Source organism: Anas acuta, chromosome 8 (assembly GCF_963932015.1).
Source record: "Anas acuta chromosome 8, bAnaAcu1.1, whole genome shotgun sequence".
NCBI classification, from domain to species: domain Eukaryota; kingdom Metazoa; phylum Chordata; class Aves; order Anseriformes; family Anatidae; genus Anas; species Anas acuta.
This window is the reverse complement of record NC_088986.1, coordinates 31,605,768-31,633,707: the sequence shown is the minus strand read 5'-3', so window position 1 is coordinate 31,633,707 and position 27,940 is coordinate 31,605,768. Positions and strand designations below refer to the sequence as shown.

Here is a 27,940-nt window from a genome sequence, read left to right as displayed (position 1 = left end):
ATCAGTACATGTATAACATTTTTTCTTCATTCTAAACAGTGAAATGTCTCAGTTATGTTAGGAATATGCAAATACAAAGCAAGAATACTTGCCATACTACGGAAATAACTGCTGTCTCTGTTCTGTGGACACACAGGAAGAAAAATCTCTGAAAATGCAAAAGATTTATTTATTTCTAAGTTGTGCTGCAAAAGTTAGCAAAATATTATTCTAAAAGAGCAGTAGATTATTTATTATACTACTGTAAGTCTATTTACACTGTCAGCCTGAGATTTTAGCCCAATAATGATTGTTGCCTTCATCTCTGATTAGCTCTGTTTTCATTTTAGATAAAATTTTAAAACAGGTTTATATTCCTAAAACAACCTTTGACTCCACTTCGTTACTTCTGTAAGAAGAAAAAGTATAGAGGACCTGCAATAATGTAAGGTATTTGGTTGATTAAAAAAGATCTAATAAGGCAAGTTTTACCACATTGAATCTACCCATAAGTTATTTTTTTATTTTTTTTTAGTGAGTAGATATGGCTCATAATTATTCAATTTTAATTCTTGATTAGCGAAGTCAAGAGCTGTGGTGTCTCATAAGTAAAGCAAGAAATCTTAGGTTTGATCCAAGTCTTATTAAGAGTAGTTGAAGTGGGCTCTATTTTCCTCTTGATATCTCCACTGTACTACAAGCAGACAATCATTTTTCATTTCTGTTCTTTTACCCTTTTCACAAGTAATGTAATTGTTTATAATGAAGTAAAAAATAAAATAATTTTTCCTGCTTAATACAGGGACATAATATCAAGGAAGGCTTGATAATATTATTTTCAATAATTTTTGAACAGTTGATTAACTGGATAAATCAAATACTTGAAGAAATACTGAGCAGTCAGACCTTCCATTGAATTATGGAGTTTTACATGTATATTAGGACTAAACTGTCCACACATAACATTATTCTACAAAATGGCTGTCATTTACCTACCAGTCACGCAGCACAAGAACCTCCACAAACCACTGAAAATATACAGAGTACCTGAATGTATATTTTTCCTCTGATACTGACATTGTACACATTGTATTCAGTGATACCTCCATAGAGCACAACAGAATTTGTCAAGCTGCGTGCAGCAATTCTTGCCAACAGAGAAAGCTGAAAAGTCACCCTGTTAATGAGTCGCATCATTGTTCCACATTTAGAATATTCCAGTGCTAGATGGATACTACTGTGGATTTATGTTTACAGGAATCACCTGAGAAAGATATAGGAAGAAACGAAAATAAGTTACAGTTTTTGTTACTCAGAGGCAGAAAAGCTGTCCAGAACAATTTGTTCTTAATGGCTGTTTTAGCTCAAAAGAGGCCCTGAAGTAAAGAATAAACAAACTGTCACAGGAACAGAGAGTAAGTCTCTTACAATCAGGGTTAAGGTTCATTGGTACAATTGCTCTAAGGCAAAACATTACCACATCTTGGATTAATCTTGGCATTTAGATAAATATAAAGGTACAGCAGTAATGCACATATAGTGCCTTTTCTGTAACCATTAAATATATACAGTACATCAACATGCATAATACAAAATATAATGTCTTGTAAATGTGAAATATTTATGTTTAAGTGAAATATAATTCTAAATATATTGAAACAGAGGTTTAGAAATTCAGAAGAATAGATAGGAATAAACAAAAACTAAATAAATACTCTCTGCTGTCCCAGTCTTGCACAAGTAGTATTACCCTTTTTTAAGCCAAACACAGGCTCCAGCCAGCAATCCATCTCAGAAAAACTGACAGTTTTTCCATCTACAACTGGCCTTCAGCTTCCTTCTCCCCCACAAAGCCTCAACATTTTATTTTTTTTTTTAAAAGATTATTTTAACATATCTTGACCCCCCTCATGAAGAAAAACAGACATGCACAGTGCAATTCCATGCTGGAAGGCCAACTGCAAGTTTCAGAGAACAATACAGAAGCCACTGCACACTCTCTGTGGAGGAGTTAGTCCATCCATATTTGTCTAAATGTTATTATATCACATTACTGAGCAAACATCTAACTTAACATCAGTTAAAAGTTGTACCGAAGCCCTCTTCCCTTCTCTCTGCTTGTAATTCATTGTCCAAGCACCCTGAAGTCCAGGATTTAGCCACATCTCCCCCGCTCACAACCAGAAATATGCCTCTCCATGCATCCCCTGCCATTTCCACCTACAGAAATTCCCTCTCAGAGCTGGATCAGAAATATCAGCACACAGGCTGCAGTTCCAGCCCAAGTACTCTGACCCCCCTTTGCCACCTTTGAAGTTGGCACTGTCTTAGCTTCAGAGAGCAGCCAAGGACACACAGGAGTTCGGACAGTGTAGGGGCAGGAACAGGACTCACAGCAAGGACCTTTCTTCTCCTGCGTGAAGTTCCACACACCCTCGCTTCGGTCTGTGGTTTCAGTTAACAGGGCACCTCACCCCATGCAGAAATCACGTATCGCCACGCTGATACAGTGAAAAACATTTCTGGTCAGCCAAGGAATGTTATGAAGAAGCATGGATTATGAGAATAGGGCTGTGTACAGCTATACATCCATGCTGCTTATCCTGCCTCATTTATTTGCAGAGTGCAGCAAAGAGGGTGAAGTGGAACAACACATTCTGCTAGCAAGCATCTGCATCCCAGGTCAGCACTGTGTTATCATTTCTCCTCTAATAAATACTCCACTTAATAAAGCAAGAGCAGTAACAGTCTATCTGATTTCTGGAGAGGGCAATCTCACGAGGACTGCACTGCTCACTTCACAGGCTCCTTGGCACAGGGAGGTGGAACATTCCCTCTGGCCTCAGATATTAGTTCCTGTTTTCCATTATGGTATTTTAGAAACGGTTATACTGTCCAGGCCTTCTCTGGCCTGAAGCAAAGTTAGAACCAGCACTGGTAACAGGCTCTCCTAGGCCAAATTCTAACGTTATTAAACTGCTGTTAATGTAACGTGCCTGTAGACACCACTAGCAAGGGCTGCTGTTGAAATGCACAGAGGAAGGAATGTTCAATGAAGGAGGAAGTTCTGCCAAGCGAAAGGAAGAGCTCTTTAGATAGCCATTACTGATTTTAGATATTTTGAGCACATAAACATATAGATCATTTTAATTCATGCTGCATGGGAGTTATTTTACCTTTATATGTACACACAGCTAGTGACTTTAAAAGGGCTTGGCTCTAACTGGTTAGTTAATAATTTGGTTTGTTTTTTAAAATACATTGCTACCTGGATTCTGCACATGCAGAAAAGCCAATGAGCAGATTACTAAGCTTTATTAAAGGTGCACATATTGTGATCACATAAGACCTAAAGCCATAATAAGCTTACAAGACATATGGTCACTTAACACCTGAAAAATCTCACTAAGCTTATAATCCCATCAAGTCTGTAATAAATTAATTTATGGCTGTAAAGTCTAATTTTAAAATGATTAAATTTTTTCAAACCACAATAGCCTCCCTCAGAAATTCTAATCCTCTGTCACTAGTATATGCAGGGCATCTCTTAGTTCTCCCACCTGCCTTGATCAAAGTCCCAGTAACGAAGGGAGAGTTTTTGGTTACCCACATCAGCTCTGTAAAAAAGCTGACTCCTTACCATACCCTGCAGGAAAACACCTCTGTACCTACAGGTGCAGAGTTCTGTCAAGTCTCAATCTAATTCGTGATCCTGACCACACTGGTATCCAAACTGAATTAAGATTTTTTCTTTTTTTCCAGCAAATAGGCACTTGGTCTCCTAAAAACATTGGTGCTGTGTGACTTTCCTCAATATAGTATATTGGCATTCACGAATGGACATTGAGCTAGGCCATAGTCTACAAAAATAAGGAAATCCCTTGGAAAAAAATATAATAAAGCTCTCTTGGAACTGATATACTTTTCTTTTTAGAGGACCAAGTGGGAGCAGGTATACCATCTGTATGGTACTTACCAATTCAGAACGTCTAATCTCTGAAAACAATCTATTATTTCTTATCTTCATATTTCTTATCTTCATGTCCCACTGTTGGTTCTGCGAAGCATATACAACAACATGGCTTCCGTCCATCCACAAACTGCACACTAACTGCAGAACTCATCACACCTGCTAAGTCTGTGACCTCATCCTTCATGTTCTGTACCTTCCACATAGCAGGAAAAAAACTATTCTGAATGCCACTGATTTCACCAAACATCTGCTCCACAGCATAAGCAACTTGCCTGCAAGCAGGAGCAATCAATCCACTCATCAAACACAGATTTGAACAGACAAAGCTCAGGAAAACACAGAATAGGAAGAGCCTTAGTTAAATGTGACAACGGACTAAAATCACTGCCTCAAAGGGCACAGCAAGCTCTCCCCCAGTGTATGACAGATCAACTCTCAGCATAGCTCCGGTTGCTGAGGCACTAAGATCTCTGGGGTATGCTTCCAGAAATCCTCAGGAGAAATAGCTATAGCAGCATTAAAAGTGTGGGAATATACCATTGGTATGCATCTATCCCCAAAGAAGGAGTTTCTGAATTTTAAGACTGACTGTCTTGTACATGCTGGTTCGCAAAACACAGGAACACACTGAACTTGTCCCAGAAGCACGGGAGTAAGTCTTTATGCATGGGAGGGCAAATGCTATAAGGCAAGCAGAGACAGCACTACAGCACCTGTCTCCACAATACATAGAGAAATATAATTCTGCCTGTTCCAGCTTGTAGATGCACATACAGTGCCACACTACTCCAAAGGTCAATTTTTTCCCCTCTCAGATGATATTCCAGAGACATATACAAGCTGCAAGTAGCCCTATAATTCCAAGGGGGAAAATCCCAACAGAGTGGCATAGAACAAGCATATCACACTTTCACATTTTCTCACATAGGTGCCCAGTTTCCTGGGGCAGAGACTACTAATGCCATGGTAAGTCTGTGTCCGGCAGCACAGAGGCCGTCACTAATTTCTCCCTCACTCTGCATCTCAGTGGTTCCTACTGTCCTGGCTATTAACTTCATCTAGAAGTTTGGTGATTTGGAACTAGAATCTGATTTTGAAAATCTTTCCTTAAAGTTCATTAACACACAGAGTAACTGATTTTCTTTTTTTAATTACACGTTGCCTGAACTCTCTCTCTGTTGTTACAGATGTTACAAAGCATTCAAACATCACACTGGTCATATGTTGAATTTCTGAATACCGACATCTTGCCTTGCATGCTGAACAAGCAATGTGATATAAAAAAAGTCAAGGTCCAAGCCAGTGAACCAGTACTTTTAATTACCTTGAAACAAATGGAATAAACTTTCACCAGTTCCGAGCTGACATCTACTGGTAGAATATAGCAACAGCGCAGGATACTGGGCACAATCGCGAAACGCAGTGAGCAATTTGCTAGGGGTTTCTAAGGGGTATCTGGTGAAATGAGCTAGGACTGGAAAGGATAAGAGCTCAAAGACGTAAATATTTATCGTCCTCCCCACCTGTACAAACCAGTGTCTCAGCTATTGGGGTAAGCATCCTACTGTGCAAGGAAGACAATAGAGAGGGTACACACCCCGTGCCGCGCTATGGTTTTACCTACACAACCATGGAGAGGACATGAGAAAAAAAAAAAAAAAGAAAAAAAAAAAAGGTGGAAAAAAGGGTTCTCTGAGAAAGTTGCTGCTCCAGCTTCCAACTTCCAGTGGGCAGTCCTCTGTCCCAGCACAGGATAGCCCCCAGATCCACTTACAGATACACCCTCGGTGCAGCTTTCTGACAGTACTGACAGAACAGAACCAAGACGGCCATTGGAAGTGAGGACCTGACCATGCAGAAATGATTGAGAATGTAAGCGTAACCAGTGAGGGGAACAAGGGAAAAAGCAGAACTAGGAAGATATAAGGAGCAAGCAGACATCCCTTACCAACCCAATGAACAGTAAAGCCAGGTGCAAAACAAAGCAGCTGGATGGACACAATTGTTTTGGGTGAGAAGATGAAATGCCAAAAGAAATCTCAAGGCAAAAGAGATTGCTCATCTACAGGCTGGTAGAGAGAGACCAGCAGCAGGAGTACAAAGAGCATCTCACTGGCTGAGTGTCAGAAACAATTGACTCAACTGTAATGAAAGAGTTTAGAAATTAATTTTCAGGGAGAGAAAGAGAGAGTTGCCATCTCCATCAGCTCATAATAGGTAATATGGTCCAAGTCAAGATCATTCTGCAATAACTCCTTGGTCAGACACTTGTTGAAGGCTGAGTTAATGAAGCATGAGATGCCTGTAGCAAGTGAGACAACTCTAAATGGCAGGAAAGCAGTAAGTGGGAACAGGGTTGATTTCTAGAATGGATGAATTCTTTTTTTACTGTAGTACAACTTTCATGGTATTGGGGTTTTGGCTAGGATAGAGTTAATTTTCTTCCTAGTGGCTCACACAGTGCTGTGTTTTGGATTATAGAATCATAGAATCATAGAATATCCTGAGTTGGAAGGGACCCTTAAGGATCATCAAGTCCAACTCTTGACACCGCACAGGTCTACCCAAGTTCAGACCATGTGACTAAGTGCACAGTCCAATCTCTTCTTAAATTCAGTCAGGCTCGGTGCAGTGACCACTTCCCTGGGGAGCCTGTTCCAGTGTGCAACCACTCTCTCTGTGAAGAACCCCTTCCTGATGTCCAGCCTAAACTTCCCCTGCCTCAGCTTAACTCCGTTCCCACGGGTCCTGTCGCTGGTGTTAATGGAGAAAAGGTCTCCTGCCTCTCGACACCCCCTTACGAGGAAGTTGTAGACTGCGATGAGGTCTCCCCTCAGCCTCCTCTTCTCCAGGCTGAACAGGCCCAGTGCCCTCAGCCGTTCCTCGTACGTCTTCCCCTCCAGGCCTTTCACCATCTTCGTAGCCCTCCTCTGGACACTCTCCAACAGTTTCATGTCCTTTTTATACTGTGGTGCCCAGAACTGCACACAGTACTCGAGGGGAGGCCGCACCAGCGCAGAGTAGAGCGGGACAATCACCTCCCTTGACCTACTAGCGATGCCGTGCTTGATGCACCCCAGGACACGGTTGGCCCTCCTGGCTGCCAGGGCACACTGCCGGCTCATATTCAACTTGTTGTCTACCACGACCCCCAGATCCCTCTCTTCTAGGCTGCTCTCCAGCGTCTCGTCGCCCAGTCTGTACGTGCAGCCAGGGTTTCCCCGTCCCAGGTGCAGGACCCGGCACTTGCTCTTATTGAACTTCATGCGGTTGGTGATGGCCCAGCTCTCCAACCTATCCAGATCCCTCTGCAAGGCCTTTCCACCCTCATTCGAGTCCACAACTCCTCCAAGTTTGGTGTCATCAGCAAACTTGCTCAAAATGCCTTCTATTCCTACATCCAGATCGTTTATAAAAATATTGAAAAGTACCGGCCCTAAAATGGAGCCTTGAGGGACCCCACTGGTGACCGCCCGCCAGCCTGACGCAGCGCCATTCACCATAACCCTTTGGGCCCTGCCCGTTAGCCAATTGCTCACCCATCGTATGATGTTTTTATTTAGCTGTATGGTGGACATTTTGTCCAGTAGGATCCTATGGGAAACCGTGTCAAAAGCCTTGCTGAAGTCCAAAAAAATCACATCAGCTGGTTTCCCTTGGTCCACCATACAGGTGATCTTATCATAAAAGGAAATCAGGTTAGTTAGGCAGGACCTACCCTTCACAAACCCATGCTGGCTGGGACCAATGACTGCATTGTCCCCCAGGTGCACCTCAATACGTTCGAGAACCATCTTCTCCATGATTTTACCAGGCACTGACGTGAGACTGACAGGCCTGTAATTGCTAGGGTCTTCTTTCTGACCCTTCTTGGAAATCGGCACAACATTTGCCAGCTTCCAGTCTACCGGGACCTCTCCAGACTCCCAGGATCGTTGAAAAATAATTGAGAGAGGTTCCGCGATGACGTCCGCCAGCTCCTTCAGCACCCGGGGATGAATCCCATCCGGACCCATGGACTTGTAGGGATCCAGGTGGAGTAGCAGATCCCGCACACGTTCAGGGTCGGTTGGGAGTTTGTCATCCCCACCGTCCCGGTCCTCCAGCTCGGGGCACCCTGGGTCCCGAAGCCCATCATCGGCATTGAAGACAGAGGCAAAGAAGGCGTTAAGCGTCTCTGCTTTGCCTATGTCATCGTCTGTGAGAAGACCTTCCCTATCAAGGAGCGGCCCTATGTATTCTTTAGTTCTCCTTTTTCCATTCACATATCTAAAAAAACCCTTTTTATTTTCTCTCACAGACACAGCCAGCTTCAACTCTAGGTGTGCTTTAGCCACACGAATTTTCTTCCTACAGACACGAACAGCATCCCTGTATTCTTTCCATGTCACCTGGCCCTCCTTCCAGTAGCGAAACACTCTCTGTTTCCGCCTAATCTCCATTAGAATGTTCCTGGTCAGCCACGCCGGCCTCCTGCCACGCCTGCCTGACTTGCGATATTTAGGAATTGCCTGATCTTGTGCTTCTAGGAGGCATCGCTTAAAGAGTGACCAGCACTGGTGGACATCAAGGCCTTCAAGAGCAGCTTCCCAGGGGACCTTGCTGACTAGTTCCCCGAGCAGCCTGAAGTCCGCCTTCCCCATATCTAGGGATGAGGTTTTGGTGGCACTTTTCCTTCTGTCACCGTAAATTTTGAACTCAACCACTTCATGGTCGCTATGACCGAGGCGGCCACCAATCACCACATCTCCCACCAGACCCTCTCTGTTTTCTAGCAACAGGTCTAGGAGGGCACCTTTCCTAGTTGGCTCCGTTAACACCTGCACCAAGAAGTGCAAGGAGCTATTAAAGGAGCTATTTCTTTAATAGCTCCAGGCCTGGGACTCCAGCAGTGCCCTGGGCAGCCGGTTCCACCCTTTGCATGAAGAAATTCTTCCTGACATCCCATCCTGTGAGTCCACCTGTGGTAGGTGCGCCCAGGTAGAAGAACTGCTCAGCCTCCTGGCAGAGCTTCGGGAGGAGGTGGGCAGGCTGAGGAGCACCAGGGAGTCGGAGAAGGTTGAACTGTACTGTGCCAGCCCTGGGACAGATGCGTCAGGCAGACACAGCAGAGGAAATGGAGGATCCCCTACCCTCTGGCCATCAGGCAGAAGGAGTGCATCTCAGTGACGAAGGGATGGAAGTTTAGATCTGCTCGGGGCAGCAGGCGGACCCCTCCTTGCCTACCTCACCTTCCTTTCAGGTGCCCTGAAACAACAGACTCTGGAAGTAATGGACACACAAACGATGATGTGCATGAAGGTCCATCCAGGTTGGAGGGGTTTTCTAGGGCAAGTCAGCCTTCCCCAGTATCACGACCACCTCCATCAAGAAGAAGAGAAGGGTTACTGTCATAAGTGACTCCCTTCTGAGCAGAACAGAGGGCCGCATATGCCGGCCTGACCCAACCCATGGAGAAGTCTGCTGCCTCCCAGGAGATCAGGGTAAAAGGTGTTTCTGGAAAGCTCACTTGCCCCGTAAGGCCCTCTGAGCATCATCCATTATTGTTCTGTCCTGACAGAATCTTCTAAGTGGCACACCAAAATGGGAGGGAGTGTGCGCTAGCGAGATCCTTCGGCCTGCTCCATGCCACGCTGGGTACACTGGAGCACATTTGGAATGTTTCTGCACCGATGCACCCAGCATGAGGGACAAGCAGGAGGAGCTGGAAGCTTCAGCTCCATCCCAGAACAAGCGAGACTTGGTGTGCTGTGATGGACGGGTATGGGCTCTTCAGGAAGGATAGGCAGGGCAGGCGAGGCAAGGGGCTGGCACAAGGACGTGGCCGAGAGCTTCTGGGTAAGGATTAAGGGAGAAACCAATCACTTGGATGTTGCAGTGGGTGTTTGCGATACCAATGAATTATTCGCTAAGGAACTAAGAGAGACCTCTCTTAGCTCAACTGCCCTTGTCCTGATGGGGGACTTCAACTTGCCAGACGTTAACTGGGAAGACCACACAGCTGATACAAGCAGGTCCAGGAGATTCCTCACACACCTTGATGACAACTCCTTGGTACAGCTACTGAGGGAGACAACAAGGAAAGGTGCCATCCTAGACCTGTTGCTTGTGTTATAAATGGCTCAGTCTTCAAAATAGGATTATAATCAAAGTTTACAATTTATTAAAGGAATAGAGGTAAGCAAACAGCGCTGGGTGCGCCGGGAGTCTCTGCTCCACCAGGACGCACACCAGTTACATCAAGCAGCTGATTTTTATGCTCCTAGGCTGATACATATTCATTACTACTTCTAAAAAAAATGGGTTATTATAATTAGCTTCCGGGATCCAAACCCTCCTACTGGAGCATGCGCATCAGTCTCTGGTGGTCCCCCTGGGGGTCTCTGGGGGTCTTTCATGCTGAAGGCTCGTAGTCTTCCTCTCAGTTTTTTTTTCTTGTCCTTCCCCTTTGTACTCCTTGGCAGCATGTCAAAAGCTTACACAGCGTTCCCTGCAAGTTTTGTCTTCTAGCCATCCTTCAGCTTCTTTCTTCTCCTTAATCTCCTGGCCGCCTGGCCAGATATCAGGGGCTTGCATAGTGTCCCATTCAGAAGTCATAACAGTTACTAGTTGTTAGCAGTTGTTCTGAAACCCCCAGACATCAGAGACTTCAAAGAAAGAACATACAAACACAAATAGCTCTCTATTGACACTTCACATTTAAAAATCTTTGGCGATTGGAGGAAAACTGCCAGTACGCCTGCTTTTGGCAGGGGGGTTGGACCCGATGATCTCTTGAGGTCCCTTCCAACCCCTCCAATTCTGTGAACTCTGGACACGGGGAGGGCAGAGTTCAGGCTGCTCAGGGAACTAGTTCGGAAGATCCCCTGAGAAGCTGTTTTGGAAGGTATCGGGGTCCATCTTTTTAAGCACGACCTCCTAAGAGCACAGGAGCAGGCGATTCCAAAATGTTGGAAGTCAAGCAGGCGGGGCAGGAGGCCAGCTTGGCTGAGCAGGGATCTTCTTCTAGAGCTTAAGTGGGAAAAGAAAGCGTGTGGCCACTGGAAGCGAGGTCGTGTGACATGGCAGGGCTACAGAGGTGCTGTTTGCCTCTGTCAGGAGAAAATTGGTGCAGGCAAAGCTCAGGGGTGAAGCTGGCTAGTAGTGTGGGCGACAACGCAGATATATACATTAATATGTGTATTGAAGATGTGAACTGCTAAAGGAGGGCTAGAGGAAACATTGGTCCGTTACTTGCTGAGGATGGTCACCTCACAAACACAGACATAGGCGAAGCAGAGCCATTTAATGTCTCTTTTGCCTCTGTCTTCAAGAGCAGTGATGGGCTCTGGGACCCAAGGGGCCCAGAGTTGGGGGGCCATGAGTGCGGTAACAAAAACCTCCTAGCCAAACCCACACTGGATGCATATGAGTCTACGGGGCCTGAGGGGATTCATTCCAGGGTTCTCAGAGGGCCGACTAATGTCCTTGTGAGACCTCTCTCAATTATTTTTCAATGGTCTTGGGAGGCCAGAGAGGTCCAAGTTGACTGTAGGCTGGCAATCATTGTGACAGGTTTCAAGAAGGGCAAGAAAGAAGAGCCCAATAATTACAGACCCGCCAGTCTCTCTTCAGAGCCTAGTAAAAATACGGAGAAACTCTTCTGGGCATTACTGAAGAACACCGGAAAGACAACGCAGTCGTTGATCACAGCCCACCCAGGTTCATGAGGGGAAAGTCCTGTTTAACAAACTTAATTTCCTTTTATGACAACATCACCCGTCTAGTTGAGCAAGGGATGCCAGGTTTTGGATTTCCATCAAGTTTTCAGTACTGTTTCTCTCAGTATCCTTCTGGACAAAATGTCCATTGTACAGCTAGATAAATACATGCGCTTTAGGGTGAAAAGTTGGCTGATGGGTTGGGCTCAAGGGGTTACAGAAATGGGGTTGCATCAGGCTGTTGACCAGTCCCTAGTGGGGTTCCCCAGGGTTCCACTTAGGGCCAGCAGAAGAGGCTGGAGAGCAGCCTTGCAGAAAGGGATCTGGGGGTTTTGGTCGACAGCAAGTTGAATACGTGTCAGAAAAATAAAGTGTGTGGCCACTGGAAGCGAGGTCGTGTGACATGGCAGGGCTACAGAGGTGCTGTTTGCCTCTGTTGGGAGAAAATTCCACCACACACCAGCCACAGGACTCATCCCACCAGGTTTCACTTATGCCGATGATGTCGTAGCTGTGGGACAGGGCCAAGACTTCTAGCTCATCCATTTGATTCCTCATAGTGCCTGCGTTTGTGTAGAAGCACTTCAAATGCGCCTCCCTACACACTGCGCCTTGTGGAGCTGACCGCAGGACCTCACTAGCACACCGTCCCTCTGATTCTAGCGCACCATCCCTCAGCTTATCAGCGGTGTGTCTGGTTTTATCCCCTTCCTCCTTCGACTCTAGTTTAAAGCCCTATCTATCAGCCCTGCCAAGTCCTGAGCAAAAATCCTTACCCCTCTCTGAGAGAGTGTGGTGGTTTTACTTGGGTGGGCAGCCGAGCTTCACCCCTCCTCAAAGAGGAACGGGGAGAAAATACGATGAAAAGGGCTCAAGGGTTGAGATAAGGACGAGGAGATGGCACAGTAATTATCGTGACGGACAAAACAGACTCAGCATAGGGAGATGGTAAGATTTATTGCTTATTACTAACAAGCTAGAGAAGTGAGAAACAAAGGAGAGAAGCCAAAAGCACCTTCTCCCCCGTCTACCCTCTTCCACCTCCTCCCCCCGAGCAGTGCAGGGGAACGAAGGAACGGGGGTTATGGTCAGTCTATAGTGCTTCTTCTCTGCCGCTCCTTCTCGGTCACTCTCGTCCCTTGTGCTGTGGGATCCCTCCCACGGGATGCAGTCCTTGATGAACTGATCCGGCGTGGGCTTCCCACAGGCAGCAGCTCTTCCAGAACTGCTCCAGATATGGGTCCGTAGCACGGGGTCCATCCCTCAGGAGCAGACTGCTCCAACCTGGGTCCCCCATGGGCAGCAGCTCCTGCCAGACCCCCTGCTCCTGCGTGGGCTCCTCTCCACGGGCTACAGGTCCGACCCAGAATCTGCTCCGGCAGGGGTCTTCCACAGGCCGCAGCCTCCATCGGTGCAGGGCCACCTGCTCCACCGTGGTCTCCTCCACGCGCTGCAGCGTGGAACCCTGCTCCACCGTGGTACTCCATGAGGCTGCAGGGAGACAACCTGCTTCACCAGGGTCCTCACCACAGGCCGCAGGGGACTTCTGCTCCGGCGCCTGGAGCACCTCTCCCCCTCCTTCTTCACTGACCTTGGCGCCTGCAAGGCCGTTCCTCACTCCTCTCACTCTCCCAGCTGCTGTGTGGCGCAGCGTTTTTTTACTGGCTGGAGAACAAGAAACCCGAGCCTGCATGGAGTCTCCTGAATCACCCTTCTTGGTTCCCTCTAAACTCTTTTACATTCCTGATGGCCTCCTCGTTAAGAGTCTAATTTTATCTCAACCACAGGGCTTTCCAAGCCCCATGGCCACACTCCCAAATCTCTCCCTTCTTTATTAATATCAACCATTTTCTCCACACGAATTACCACTCCATATATCACAATCCCTCATTTTCTTTTGAATATCATTAATCCGTGTCTTGTTTTCAGATTTGGCCAAGGCCAACTGAACCACAAGAGAATGCTTTCACAATATTCCCTGCAAGATTTATAAACCAGTTTTTAACAATTGTTGGACTCCCATATCTAGAATTACGGGTCACAAAATAAGAGTTCTTGGTTCTTTACTTGCTTCTTATGTTCGAAATCTTGTTGGACTCTAGCACCGCTATCGGCAAGGGCCACTGTGTGGGGCGCCTCCCTTTGCCGGTCACAGATCCAAAGTCCAAGAAGATCACGTCGGGGTCACCAATTTGTTATAAATGAGGTCTCAACTCAATCTGAATTTTGTAATATTTATAAAACAAATATTTCTAAAAGGTAGAAAAGGCATAAAAGCTATAAAAGGTAGAAAAGGCAAGTAAACAGTGCTGGGTGTGTTCTCATCAACCACGGGGCTTGCCGACCCCCATGGCCACACTCCCACATCTCTCCCTTCTTTATTAATATCAACCAGCATCTCTCCACGAATTACCACTCCATATATAACGTAAGTACCTTAAAGAAGGTACCCCAGGATGCTGTTGGCCTTCTTGGCCCCAAGGGGATGGCTCGTGGTCCACCAGGACCCCCAGGTCCCTCTCCCCTTCCCTGCCCTCCAGCAGGCCAGCCCCCAGCTTAAACTTTGGACTCCATGATCCTTATGGGTCCCTCCCAGCTGGGGATATTTTGTGATTCTAAGCGTGGCGCCCAGCATTTGGCCTCGAATGCCACGCAGCTGGATGCGGCCCTCTGCACAGCCTTCCTGCCCTCATGCGGGGCCCACCCAGCCCAGGCGCGTGTCACAGTGGCACCCATTGTGACGTCACTTGGTGACACCCCAGGGCTCCGCTTTATAAGAGTGCAGCCGTGGCTCGGACCCTCAGTGTTGGTGCACGGCAGCGATGGATATGGAAGGAGCACAGGAGCCTCAAGGAGACCCTGAGCGCAGTCCAAGTCCCACAATGCCGCTGACACCCACGCGGAGGAGCCACCAGTTCCTCCTTACGAGCTCTCCCACTCCAGAGGAGGCTTCTGAATGGGATGAGGAGGGAGACATGCCCCCCAGGCAGCCCAGCCTGTTCTGGCAGGAGACCTGGTCTTCTGAGGGCAGCGACCAGCCAGCAGAGGACAGCTTGCTGGAAGAAGGCTACATCGCAGATGAGGACAGCATCCTGTCTGAGGACAGCGAGGGGAGCCTGGACGACCTGCTGGATGTGGAACGCAGCCTGCCAGAGGACACGGCCCTGTCAGAGCCCACCAATACGGCCCAGTTGCTGGAGGATGCTGGTAAGTGAGGGTCCCTGTGAGACAAGGTGGGGGCCCAGTGTGGGAGAGAGCTGGGGGGCCCCATCCCATCCCATCCCATCCCATCCCATCCCATCCCATCCCATCCCATCCCATCCCATCCCATCCCATCCCATCCCATCCACCTGCGGTGGGGCCGGGCAGCGAGAGGCACCCATGGGGAGGCTGTGCCAGGGAGAAATCCCTGCCTGTCCGAAAGAAACCTGCCCTCTTTGAGGTTAAGGCCGTCACCCCTTGTCCTGTCGCTGCAGTCCATGATGAAGATCCCCCCCCAGCTTTCCTGGAGGCCCCTTTGGGCACGGGGAGGCCGCAGCGAGGTCCCCCCGCAGCCTTCTCCAGGCTCCACAAGCCCAGCTCCCTCAGCCTCTCTTCCCAGCGGAGCTGCTGCAGCCTCTGGGCATCCCCGCGGCCTCCCCACGGCCTTCTGGGGCTGGGGCCCTTCCTCTCCTCACCCCTGCATTCAGCCCCTCTCTGCAGCACTCTTTGCTTTCCTCCTTTCCAGGTAATATATGGAAACTGTGCAAATACTCAGCCGTGGAATTCATCAGGGTGTATGTCAGAGGCACAGAAAAGGTAATGGCAGCCGCTTGCATCACAGCTGTGCTCCTGGCGCTGCCCTCCAGGGGTCCCACACAGCCCCAGACCCCTCAAGGCTTTGGTCCTGCTGGCCGTGGGTGTCCCCCTAATGCTCTGTTGGTGTCTTTGTGGCTGCCAGGACGACGAGGAGCAGAAGATGCTGTTCCTCAGCAAAATCTGCGATCTGTGCAGTGTCACAGAGAGGGGTGTGCAGCTGAACTTGCATGGCTTCTGCAGCAAACATAAGCTGGTGGAGAACATCATGGTGAGAGGATGCGCAGCGGGTTGGGGAAGGGGCAAGGCCCCCCGGCACCAGCCCCCTGGGAGGCGAGGGCTGGGGCAGCGCTGGCTCTGCTGCTGCTGGGTGCCGGCGGCTCCAAGGTCTCATCCTGCTTGTGCTCTGCAGGCGCTGCTGGAAAAGGAGCCCATGGACAGCTTGCGCACAGCATTCCGGCAGAAGGCCATGGAGACTGTCGCCCTCCTCAGGTGCGTGCCCAGCCCCTGGTGGCAATGTCCTGGTGGCCCTGAAGCTGGCAGGGAGGCTGCCCGTCCCTCCCAGGGATGCCTGGCCAAGGGAGGTCCGTGTCCTCCTTCATAAGCCTCGAGGCACTGCGTCCAACAGGCTCCTCTCTCTCTCTTCTTCAGCAAGACCGTGCCAACAGCACTGTGTGGCGAAAAGGAGAGACTCCTAAACATTTGCTTCAAGAGCATCTTCTTTCTACCTCCCAAGTCGGACATGCCAGAGACAGAAGGAGCGCTCTACACCAAGGTATGTGCTGGGTGAGGTACCAGCACCCCCAGTCCTGCTGAGCTGCTGCCTTGCTTCCCCATGCTGACACAACCAGAGACCAGTGCAGGGCCGGGGCCCAGATTTGCTTTCCCAGCCTCGCCCCTTCCCCGACCTGATCTTGTGCTGCAGGAGGTCTGCATACAGCAGCTTTTTAGCCCCAAAGCCACCCCTGAACTCCCGAGGGGCTCAGAGCCAGCTCCTGGGGGTGAGGAGGGCCACAGAAATAATTCGATGCTCTTCTGTCCTCCCTGCAGACTATGAAAGCCATGGACACCATGCTGGTGGCCTTCGTACTCAACTGTCCAAAGACCAGTTTCAGCACAGAGTTGGAGAATATCTTGGAGGTTTGGCATTTGCAAAGAATTTCCAAAGAATCCTCTCAGGTCACATTTGCAGACCACTGTCAACCCAGCAACTTCTCTCCTCGCAGGCGCTGCTGTACTTTGCCCTCTCCAAAAACCCAGCTGTGTGTGAGAGAGCTGTGAGGAGGATTGAGAGTCTGGGTGATTTCATCATCAGTTATTTTTTGAGCGAGGTAAGGCACAAGGAACCCTCCACCCTTTCCTGCATCCCAGAGCATCCTGCCACTCAGGGGTGCCTGCGAGGCAAACCTGGATGCACGTGAGTGCCTCAGAACCGTGAATCGAGGGTCTTCGTCCCTTCTTCGCCCCTGCTCTTCCCTCCCCAGGCCCTGCTATCTCAGGGGCTGGCTCTGCCTCCACTAAGCCCTTTGTCTCTCGTCCCTTCCTCACCCAGAACTCAGATGACTATGAAAAATACAAGCACAGCTACAATAATTCCAGAGAGCTCTACATCCCCATCCTGGGACAGCTGCTGGGCCACCTCTTCATTTTCTTCAGTGGCGATGTATCCATGAGACACGCAGCTTTGGATACACTTTATCGCTTCCTCACAATCTTAGAGGAAACAAGAGGTAAGAAGGTGTGGTGGGCAGCGTCTGTCCACACACAGACATCTCCTGGTATGTCTGCTTGTTCTCCTGAGTATTGTGAAGGATTGCTTTTGTGCTTGGTGGAGGCTGCCCACGGAATTCTGCCAGGTTCCCTGGCCTCCTCTGCTCCTCACAGCAGCTTCCCGCAGCATTCTGGCTATCGTTTTCCGCAGAAGCTAGACGCTCACCTGCCGTCCAGGAGCAGTTCTCTGCTGCTGTCCTTCCCAGCCCTCCCCAGATCACCTACCACGCTGTTTTGTGGTGTCCCCCAGTCTAAGCCATCGATCGATGAGCACTTCCCAAACGGCATCTTCCCCGAGGAGTGAACAGCAGAGCCAGCCGTGCATCACCAGGGATGGTGACGCCCTCCAGAATGCTCCCTGACTGTTTGCTCCCTGCCGTCTTAAAGGCAGGTGTCAGGGGGCTTCCTGCACATCCTGACCCCGAGCAGAAGGGGGTCTGTGACACGCTGCTACCCCCACGGCACCCAACACCATTGCTTCTCCTCCTTCTGCATCATCCCTGAGGTCCCTCTTGCTCCCAGCACTCCTCACCTTGTGCTTTACATCCCTGCCCACCACTCTCCTCGCCGTGGGTCTGAGCCTCCCTCCTCAGCCATTCCTAGTGAAAGTGCTTTTCACCATTTGGCAAGCTTGTTGGCAAAGATGCTCTTCCCTACTGACTCTTTGGTGTTTCTCCCTGTTTAGAAAGCTCACAGACAAAGGACATGAAAAATTATGGGCTGCTCCGCATGATATCGAAGGATTCAAAACCTCCATTTTCTATACCATCAACTCCGTGTGAAATTGCCAAGGTAATGAGCTCTGGCCTTGCTGGGGATCTTGTCCGCAGCATCAGCAGGCATCTCGTGTGAGCAAAGGGGTCCAGAACCGGTGGGGCTGGCACGGCCTCACTCGCCCTGCTGAGAGGGTTCCTCTTGTCCCCAGGCTGGGGCTATGCGAAGGCTGCTCCCCTGTGTCCCGACAGCAGCTCCACCCTCCTGGCCACCAGCAAGCCCTGGTTACCTGCAGGGCCAGCACTCTGGCCCCATATGCCCCATCCTCACCCCTTCCCCCGAGGGCCCTCTCTCCAGAGCTGCCCTTGCTGCTCAGCTAAGCAGCACAATGGGACAATCAGTGAGGCATGTCTTCGCTCCTCCTTCTTCCCACAGTGGTTTGGAGAACATCTCTTCCCTGCTGAGAGGCTGGACATCGTCCTCACAGCCCTGGAAGCTTTACAAGACTCCAGCATCCATGACAAGCAGGGGGCCTGCAGCGTGCTGGACGCAGCCTTGGAGGTCCCTGACTACTGGCTGACAGATGTAAGTGGCCTGTGGCCATGGCCCTGCCCTTGAGCTCTTCCAGGCGTGGTTCCTCTCTCCTTCCCTGCCTCCCTCCCTGCCTCCCTCGCACATCGGGGTCTCTTGGGCTCCAGAAGCCACCTGAAGCCAGCAGAGAGCAATGGAAGGGGCCAAAGTTTGAGTGGCAGCTGTGGCAATGGCTGCGGTCTGCTGGCAACACCATTCCCACTTTGTCCCCCAAGGTGCCAACGATCCTGGAGTGCATCAGGAGAAACCTGGGCAGCATCCACACGGCATCGGCGCGGCAGTGCCTGGACTCCCTGCTTCTCAGGCTGACCAAAATGATGTCCAGGGAAGAAGTCGAGAACCTGCTGCAGTTCTCTCCGCCACGTGACAGGTCCTGGCCTTAACATCCTTGAGGGCTTGTTCCGCGTCGGGAGATGCACCTGGAGACTCTGTGCTTGCCACACCAATGGCAAAGAGCAGGACATCCCCAAGGAGCACAGCCCTCCTTCCCACCAATGTGTTCCAGCCCTACTGGGCCAGCCAGGGCTGCAGCAGCCCAGCTGTCCAAGGCAGCCCAGAGTCCCCCTGCCCCCAGGGAACACCAGCTCAGCCCCCTCCTGCCTGCCCAGGCTGGGCCCTCAGTGCTCCCCAAGTCACAGGGGCTGCAGGACAGCCTGGGTCCTCTGGGGCTGGCCCAGTTTGTGGCCCTGCGGCTGAGGCAGCCTCACTGACAGAGTCTTCTGGGCTTGCAGCACTGACCTGGCCATGTGGGAGGTGATCCTGGCCATGCCGAAGACCTTGGAGAATGTTTTAAACATCGTGTTGCTAGGCATCCCGCTGTGCCAGTGGTGCAAGGAAGTCACCGAAGACACCTGCATCCGTCGCTTGGCTGTGAGTTCCCAGATGAAACCTTGCTCCCAGCAGGGCTACGTGTGCCCCTTCAGGCACACAGGCACAGCCCTGTGCCCATCTACCCCCAAACTGCCAGCTCCCGCAGGACGTACGGACACATGGTCCCTGGGGCCGGCAAGCCCCCGTAGCTCCCCGCACCTGGTGCCTCTTTGGTGCCAGCTGGCGCTGCCCCATCCCTGCCCAAAGGTGGGAGAAGAAGAGGCTGCAGGGAGCCCTGCAGGCCCTGCCAGGCTCTCACTGCTCTTTCTTGCAGATGCTGGCCCAGAATCACATTTATGAGGAGGACTTTGTTAACCCAGTGCACCTCCAGAGCTACCTGAGGCACCCAAGACCAGAGATGCGCTTTTTGGTTCTGAAAGGGCTCTGCACCGTGTCAGAGAGCCCTGAGAAGGTGAGCGGGCCATCGTCAAGCAAAGCCATGTTGGCAGCCTGGGGCTTTGCTCTTCTGCCCTCCCGTCCCTCCCCGCTGCCAGGAAGCAAGGCAGGAGGCTGGTGCTCAGGAACCAGAGCCCTTTGCCCAGGGTGGTCTCTCACTGCCTCACGGAAGGGAAATGGTGTCTTTCCTACAGGCAAGGGAAATTCAGGTCCTGCTGCCAGACATTGTGGAGGCCCTGCAGGACACCAACACAGACATGGTGCTGATGGCCCTGAATGTGCTGAGAAACGTGATGGCTCATGTGGAGAGGTGGAAGTACGGTGGCCCAGCTCTGCAGCTGGCTGAGAAGCTCCTGCCACTCTTTGACCACGTAAGTGTGCTGCGGGAGCCCGAGCCCTCAGCTGGGCCCCCTGTAACGAGGGCTGCCCTTCAGCCCGGCCCTGTGGGCAGCACTCAGGCAGGGCCTTCCCAGTCTCCTCGTCAGCCCAGGCGCTGGGGAGCTCTGCTTGGGCATGGCTGGTGCGGCTGGTGGCGAAAGTGGGGTGGCTGGCGGGCAGCCTGCGATGGCAACCGATTGCGTTGCCCTTCACGGGCACCAGGCCTTGCAGCTGCCCCTGAGCAGCTCCTCTGGGAAGGATCCAGCGCTGAAGCATCTCACAGTGCTGGGAGCTCCCTTCACATCGGCTGAAATTCCTCCTGTCCTCCTCCCTGCCAGGAGTCCAGCCAGGTGCGGGAGCACTCCATCTGCCTCTTCCAAGCCGTGACGGAGGGTGTGCTGCGGCAAAGGAAGAAGGAAATGAAGAGGAGAGTGCACAGCAGCCTTCTCCCACTCTACTTTCACATGAGAGACCAGAGTGAGAGTGTAGCAAAGGTACAGATCTCAGAGCTGAGCAGTTATGTGGGCAAGGGTGTGCTGATGCCACAGGGTTGCTCTGGGGGATCACAGAATTTCTAGGTTGGAAGAGACCTCAAGTTCATCGAGTCCAGCCTCTGATCTCTTGCTGTGATCTCTGGGATCTCTCTCATTGTGAGCTGCCTCCAATGGTGGCTGTCCCGTGGCCTTGCCTTGGCCACTGAACCCAGTGCACGCTGCCCCCCACCACAGCCTCCCATAACGCGCTGGGAAAGGCTCGCAGCCCTGCCAAGAGGAGGGGACAGAGGGTCTCCTTCCCAAGGCTGTGGTGCCATCTCCCAACCTCTGCTGCTCCGCAGGCCTCTGGGGAAGCTCTTGCTGTGGCTGCAAAGTTTCTGCGATGCAAGGAGCTCAAGCGCTTCGTCCAGACAAAACAGACGTGGAGGATTGGAGAGTGCTTGGTAAGGACCCAACTTGGTTTGCCCCAGCTGGGCAAACGCGCCCGGCCAGAGCCCGCTGCCTGCAGCCGCATCCTCGCTCCCTTCCTGCCAGCACAGAGCCCCAGGGGGCTCTTCTGCAGGCCCCTCTGCCCTCCCTGCCCCCAGGATGCTGGAGGAGACCCTGGAGAGGGTGTGCAAGCCCCGTGACCCTGCGTTCTCTCTCTCTCCAGCTGCAGCAGGACAGAGGCAGAGTAGAAGAATACCTGCAGCAGAGCCAGCCCTACCTGCGGGACACTCAGACCAACTTGCGACTTGAGGCCGTCAGATTCATTGGTGAGCCCAGCCCCTGGGTCCCTCTTGGGGCAGCCTTTGGCAGCCCCAGGCACTGCCCTGTTGCCCCCAGAGCCCCCCGACTGGGCCCTTGCTCCAGGGTGCAGGAGGGGGCACAGCCTGGCTGGCCAGGCCAGGGGCTGCGCTGCTGGGAGCGTGCTGGGGAGCGGGGCTCTGATGGGGTCTCTGTGTCTAGGTCTTGCTGCGCGCTACTGCAAGGACCAGAGCGAGGAGAAGCTGAATGAAATCCTCAGCGGTGAGTGAGGGCAGTGGGGGGTGTGCTAGGGCTGGGGGGACAGCGGCAGAGGCCCCCGTGCCTTGCCCTGCTCCAGGGAAATGCTTCGGGGTGGAGGAGCAATGCAGCCATAGGAACGAGGGAGAGGAGACGGGGTAGCCTGTGGTGTCAGGGAATGGCCTCCCAGCCTGGAGCTGGGCAGTGCCGCTGAAAGGGTTGAGTGTCCCTGAGGAAGAGTCAGGGGAAAGGGCAGTAAGGCTGACAGAAGGTGGGAGCCTGTTGTAGAGCACGCAACCAGGACGAAGAGGGAGATGAGACAGCCTACAAGCAGCTAGGAGCAGGGTCACGATTGCTAGCCCTTGCTCTCATGGGGAAGCACAATAGCGAGAGGAAAGAGTCCAGGAGATTCCTGGAGTGTGTGAATCCTCCCAAGGGATGGAGGCAGGTGGTGAGGGAACCAGCTTGTGAAGGTGCCCCACTTGACCTGTGGTGCGCAGGTGGGGAAGGACTGGTGGCTGCATTTGGGACATTGCTGAGCAGCAGCTTTCAACGGATTCCTTTGTCCCTCCTGCTCCTCCTGGCCTGGGGAAGAGTCGAGTGGGGCTGGCATGCTCTGCAGGGGATGCCTGGGGATCTCTGCAAGGAGTGGGTTTTCATCTCTGCTCTTCTTTCTTTTGCAGTCCTCCGGCCTTCAGAGAACGACCCGGAACCCATGGTCCGTTCCCTGGCAGTTCAAACCACCCTGATCCTGACGTCAAGGCATAAGGCAATGTCAGGACGGAGATTTCCACTGCCGTGTTGCCGCTAGCCCCGCAGCAGTCCTCAAAAGAGCAATATATATTTTAATAGAACTAGGTTGTTGTCTCGTTATTCCAGCAGCTCCTTCACAGTGACTCGGTGCCATGACGCTGAGCTAACTTGGAGGCCACCAAGGACGTCTTTTCCCTGGGCCCGGTGACTGCATGGCGCCTACTGAACCAGTGAAAGAGTCACAGAACCCTTGCGCTTGGAAAAGGGCCTTCAGCTCAAGTCCAAGCGTCAGCTAACACCACCAGGCCCACCACAAAACCACGGCCCTTAGCGCCAAGTCCACGCATTTCATAGAATCATAGAATCATAGAATATCCTGAGTTGGAAGGGACCCTTAAGGATCATCAAGTCCAACTCTTGACACCGCACAGGTCTACCCAAAAGTTCAGACCATGTGACTAAGTGCACAGTCCAATCTCTTCTTAAATTCAGTCAGGCTCGGTGCAGTGACCACTTCCCTGGGGAGCCTGTTCCAGTGTGCAACCACTCTCTCTGTGAAGAACCCCTTCCTGATGTCCAGCCTAAACTTCCCCTGCCTCAGCTTAACTCCATTCCCGCGGGTCCTGTCGCTGGTGTTAATGGAGAAAAGGTCTCCTGCCTCTCGACACCCCCTTACGAGGAAGTTGTAGACTGCGATGAGGTCTCCCCTCAGCCTCCTCTTCTCCAGGCTGAACAGGCCCAGTGCCCTCAGCCGTTCCTCGTATGTCTTCCCCTCCATTTTTGAAGAAAGCAGTGGAGATAACACACCAGTGTTTTAGCTGTTGCAGAGCAGGGCTTACACAGAGCCCAGGACTTTTCTGCTCTTCTTGCTGCCCTGCCAGCGAGGAGGCTGGAGGTGCACAAGAAGCCACAAGGGGACACAGCCAGAACAGTTGACCCCAAAGGACCAAAGAGGTATTCCCTACCACATGCATCATGCTCAGCAATAACAGCTGGGGTAAAGGAAGAGGAAAGAGGGATGTTTGGGGTGATGGCCTTTGTCTTCCCAAGAAACTGTTACACATGATGAGCCCTGAATTCCTGAGAGTGGCTGCCTGCCGATGGAATATAGTGAAGGAGTTCCTGGTTTTGCTTGGCTAAGACATGTGGCTTTTGCTTTACCTAGTAAACTCTTTTAATCTCAACCCATGAGTTGTTTCACTTTTACCTTTCTGCTTCTCTCCCCCATCCCACCTGGGGAGAGCAAGCAGTGGCTGAGTGGTGCTGAGCTGCCTGCTGGGGTTAAACCACCCAACATGGGCATGCTGGCATAGACTCTTGGATGTATGTAGCTTTATAAATAAATGGCAAAAGTGATTCAATGAGAGAAATGAAGAGCATAGGGAAATGATCATTAGAGAAACCTCACCTTAGATATTGTGTGCAGTTCTGGGCTCCACAATATGAAAAGGATATTAAGATAAACGCATCCAAATGAGGGCAACAAAGCTGGTGAAAGGGCTGGGGGACACAGTCTATGAGGGGAGGCTGGGGACATTTGGCTTGCCTCGTCTGAAGAGGAGGCTGAGAGGAAACTTCATTGGCCTCTATAGCTCCTGAGGAAGGGAAGTCCAGGGGGAGGTGCTGGCCTCTGCTCCCTGGGAACCAGTGACAGGACATGTGGGAACAGCACAAAGCTGTGCCAGGGGAGGTTCAGACTGGATGTTAGGAAAAAATTCTTTTCCATGAGAGTGGTCAGACACTGGAAAAAGCTTCCTAGAGAGGTGGTGGATGCTCCCTGCCTCTCAGCATTCAAGGAGCATTCGGACAGTGTCCTCAGTAGCATAACATACCTTTCGGTTAGTCCTGAAGCAGTCAGGCAGTCGAACTTTGATGTTTGCATGTCCCTTCCAACTGAACTATTCTATTCTAAATCTAAGGCAGTTCTGTTGAAGTTAGCAGAGTTATTCCAAATTTACAGTAGTATCTGAGAGCCAAATTTGACCTATAAATTAAAGCACTAGTCATCAACTTCAGTGTTTATATCTTGCTATGATCTGGAGTTTACTATAATCACATTTAGACTGTAGGGAGCTTCAGTCCCCCTTTCTCCATTTCCCATGGTTTCTGAAATATTTGTTACTTGCATAATTATGTGTGTTGTCACAGCATTCACACTGTGGAGCACAGTGCTTTAAATATTCACTAAGACAACAAAATTAACATGCTCTAAGTGAGTACTTTGGGGAAATACCATTCAATTTTAATAAATTAAAATAAAGTCTTCATTCACAAGGTTTCATTTTTGCAGGTTACAAAGCTGATTCAACAGTCTCAGAGTAATAGCCAGAAACACAAAGCAAGCATATATCAATGCAGGTGGAGAGGAGGGGGGAGAGAGAGAGGGAATTAACAGTTAGGAATCTGATTTATAAGAGATCTTGTATTAGTTATTCCCACAGCCCATGCAATTATGCAAAACACTTGCCCTTGTTCAACACTGATTCAGAAACAATATTACTGAAATGCATTAAAATACAGCTTTTTTTTTTCTTTGGGGGGGGGTGGGGGCATTTTAATTCTACTGTAAAGAATAAGATCAAATTCTAAGAACTTAATTCTGACCAAACGTATTACTTTCTTTATCAAAGGTTCCAGTGTTTTAAATTGTTGCATCACATTTTCACAGACTGCATAAAAACATGATAAATTCCATGACTCAAAATCAGACTAGTTCTTAAACAAAAAACTTAATCCACATGCCATTACAATCACTACCCTACATCCACAAAGGCTGATTTCTTGACACCTTCTTCCTATTAAACTCTTCTTCAGCCAGTGACCTTTCCTTTCTCAGTCTCAGGTTGGTTGCAGATTCAGTATCAAAACCATATAATGCATACACACAATACACGTTTTGCTTAGCCTCTTGCTGCTGGGTCTAGAAATAAGGAGCTGCAGCTTTTTCCAAAGACAAGATTGCATTTATCTCTTCCAAGTGAAATATAGTAAAGGTGTATCAGTTACAGGTAAAGATTTTCATAAAGGAGAGTTTCTACAAGAGGACATACACCATTGCAACTTCAGAAACTATACTTGAAGTATGATTTCACATGAAAGATATGGGTTAATCAATGAAATAATTATGTGGTTACAGATGCTAAGGAGTAGGGGCTGAAAATCCATCTATTCTTAACACGCACATTAAACTTTTTACAAGGAATATAGGACATGGTTCCTGGTGGCAAGAGGAGATTCAAGTCAGTGAGCCAAGATGTCCTTTCCAGTCACAGTTAATTTAAAAAAAAAATAAAATAAAAAATTCCTTGTTAGCTCAAGCTGGGTGTGTAAGTTTCTTTTTGGTCACACTCCATCCCCTCATTTCTGAACCTTGGTTGTCAAAACATAATGACCTATTATGCAATGAGTATTGCTTATCTCCACTAAACAATTTTTGCATAGATATTTAAAATTTGGAAGAGTTCATCTTGATTAAGGGATAAACGTCTATCCATAATAGAAATTTCCACCAGAAGATACAGAATTTGTAAGATATCAACTAACATGATAAACAGCAATTGAAAAACATTCCCTTTAGTAAGATGCCATGTTTGATTTAAAGATTAGAAGAAATAATAGCTCCCTATTGCACTTGGTTAATTATCTCCAGCAATGTTGTATCTCATCCCCTTAGCAAGGATTTAAAACTCCCTGTTCTACTCACTAGAACTTCAGATGTCCTTGGTCAGATCCCACTCATAACAGATATTCTGCACGTTTGTAGAAGTTTATGAATAATCAGTGAGACTTGATTTGATACTCTGAATAACTGAATCACTTCACATACAATACCCAATCTACAGTCACCAATCTGTTTCCCCCATGATACACACCAGGTCTACAGAGTCTCAGGCCACTAACTTAGACATTGTCTTGCAGTCTTCCAGACAGAAACGGTTCGAAGTCTTTGCTGAATAACACATCTTCACAAAGATGCAGTCTAACCCACTGCAGAAAAGGAAAACTGTCAAGAAGCCTGCCACTGAAATACCACTCCATCTCAGCCATTCCATCAGCCCTATAAAAATTAATTGCCTGGAACAAGTTCAGGAATGTTATTCTAATCTCCCACCTGAATGGATAACACTGACTGTTTCAGAAATAATACATACTGAGGAAGGACAAAGGCAAGAAGGTGACCACCTCTTTCCACTCTTCTGTTGTCCTCTTCTCTCTACTTTTGGATGAATTGCTGAAAGCACTGTCAGCAGCCACCTACCAAACAGTTGCAAAAAGCCAGAATCAGAGCTTGTAGCAAGCACTAATACTAAAGAGCCAGCAAGGGATACTACAAGATTTTTGCACATGGCTTTTTTTTTCCCCCAAACATTATACTCAAACAAAAGTTATTATAATTCACTTTTTTTTCAGCTTATTTTAACTTCAGGTACACTTCAAAGACAGGAAGCTGAGTTTAAAAAATAACACACTGAGATGATAACAAACCAAACCAACTTGGTTTTCAAGCAGTGTTTCCCCAGTCACAGCACAGACTAATAAAGCCAACAGGCTAAAATCTCTTATAGAACAGAGTCAAAGAAGATTAAGCAATGACAAGCTAAAAATTAAAGGGAAAAATTTAAGTAAGACAGAAAATAAGAACATTTAATGGGCAACAGATTCTCTTCTTTTACCACAACTGTGATTTTTGTCAGTATCCTCCCTGCCCAGCTCTACCAATAGTAAGAAAGCCTCGCACTCCCCGTAAAAGAATAAAGTCTTCCATTCAAATAAAAACATCGCTCAGTTCAACAAACCTAGAACATTACCTATACAGGACATCTCTTATTCCTTAGTTCCATTCATTGAGAAAGATTTCTACCAAACCTGTGTAAAAGAAGTCTGCTTTGCTTTAAATACAGGATCATTTCCATCCCAGTAAAAATATCCCTTTCCTGTCACCTGTAAAGAATAAACTTCATATCACCTACTCCCAGCTCAGCAGAGGTGCCAGAAGCAGCAGCTGTTTTCTGCTTCCCCGACTACTTCATCCATCTGCTCCTAACAGATCGGGCTGCCTGAGTCAGAACACTTAGCACTTGCTGGATCTACCTAGATATTTTAGATCCAACAGCAACACTTCAGACTTTTGCCAGAAACAAAAAGAAGTCTACCAAAGTTTAGCCCAGTCACCAGGACATCTTGCTAGGAAAAAACAAAAAACAAACAAAAAAACATTTGCAGTTGACAAACACAACTGCATAAAACAACATAGCCAATACAAACCTGGTTTTGCAGTGCAGCTTTGTATTACAGCATGTCAGTGCGGGAGTTTTTGGCTGTATTGAGAGCAACAAAAGTTTAACGAATAACCAAAATTCGAGGTGGCTAAATTGCAGGTCTTTGTAGCTTTAATGACAACAAGCTGAATATATTAGGGAACACCCTGATCCTTATTTCCATCCTACAGCAGCATTTACTAAATGTATTTGTTTTTTAAATTAAGTAATGGAACTGAATAGCCAAGGAAGGAGTGAACACTGTAGAATGTTTAACAAGATACA

The 27,940-nt window shown here is 49.3% G+C and overlaps 1 long non-coding RNA gene across 1 annotated transcript; it reads right to left on the bottom strand.

Moving 5' to 3' along the window:
• Positions 1-92: 92 nt before the first annotated feature.
• Positions 93-27,365, bottom strand: LOC137860587 (uncharacterized). The gene is made up of 3 exons (XR_011099026.1): positions 27,206-27,365; positions 1,156-1,243; positions 93-148 (listed from the first exon to the last, which is right to left on the bottom strand). It is a non-coding gene; the product is annotated as an uncharacterized lncRNA (long non-coding RNA).
• Positions 27,366-27,940: the final 575 nt, after the last annotated feature.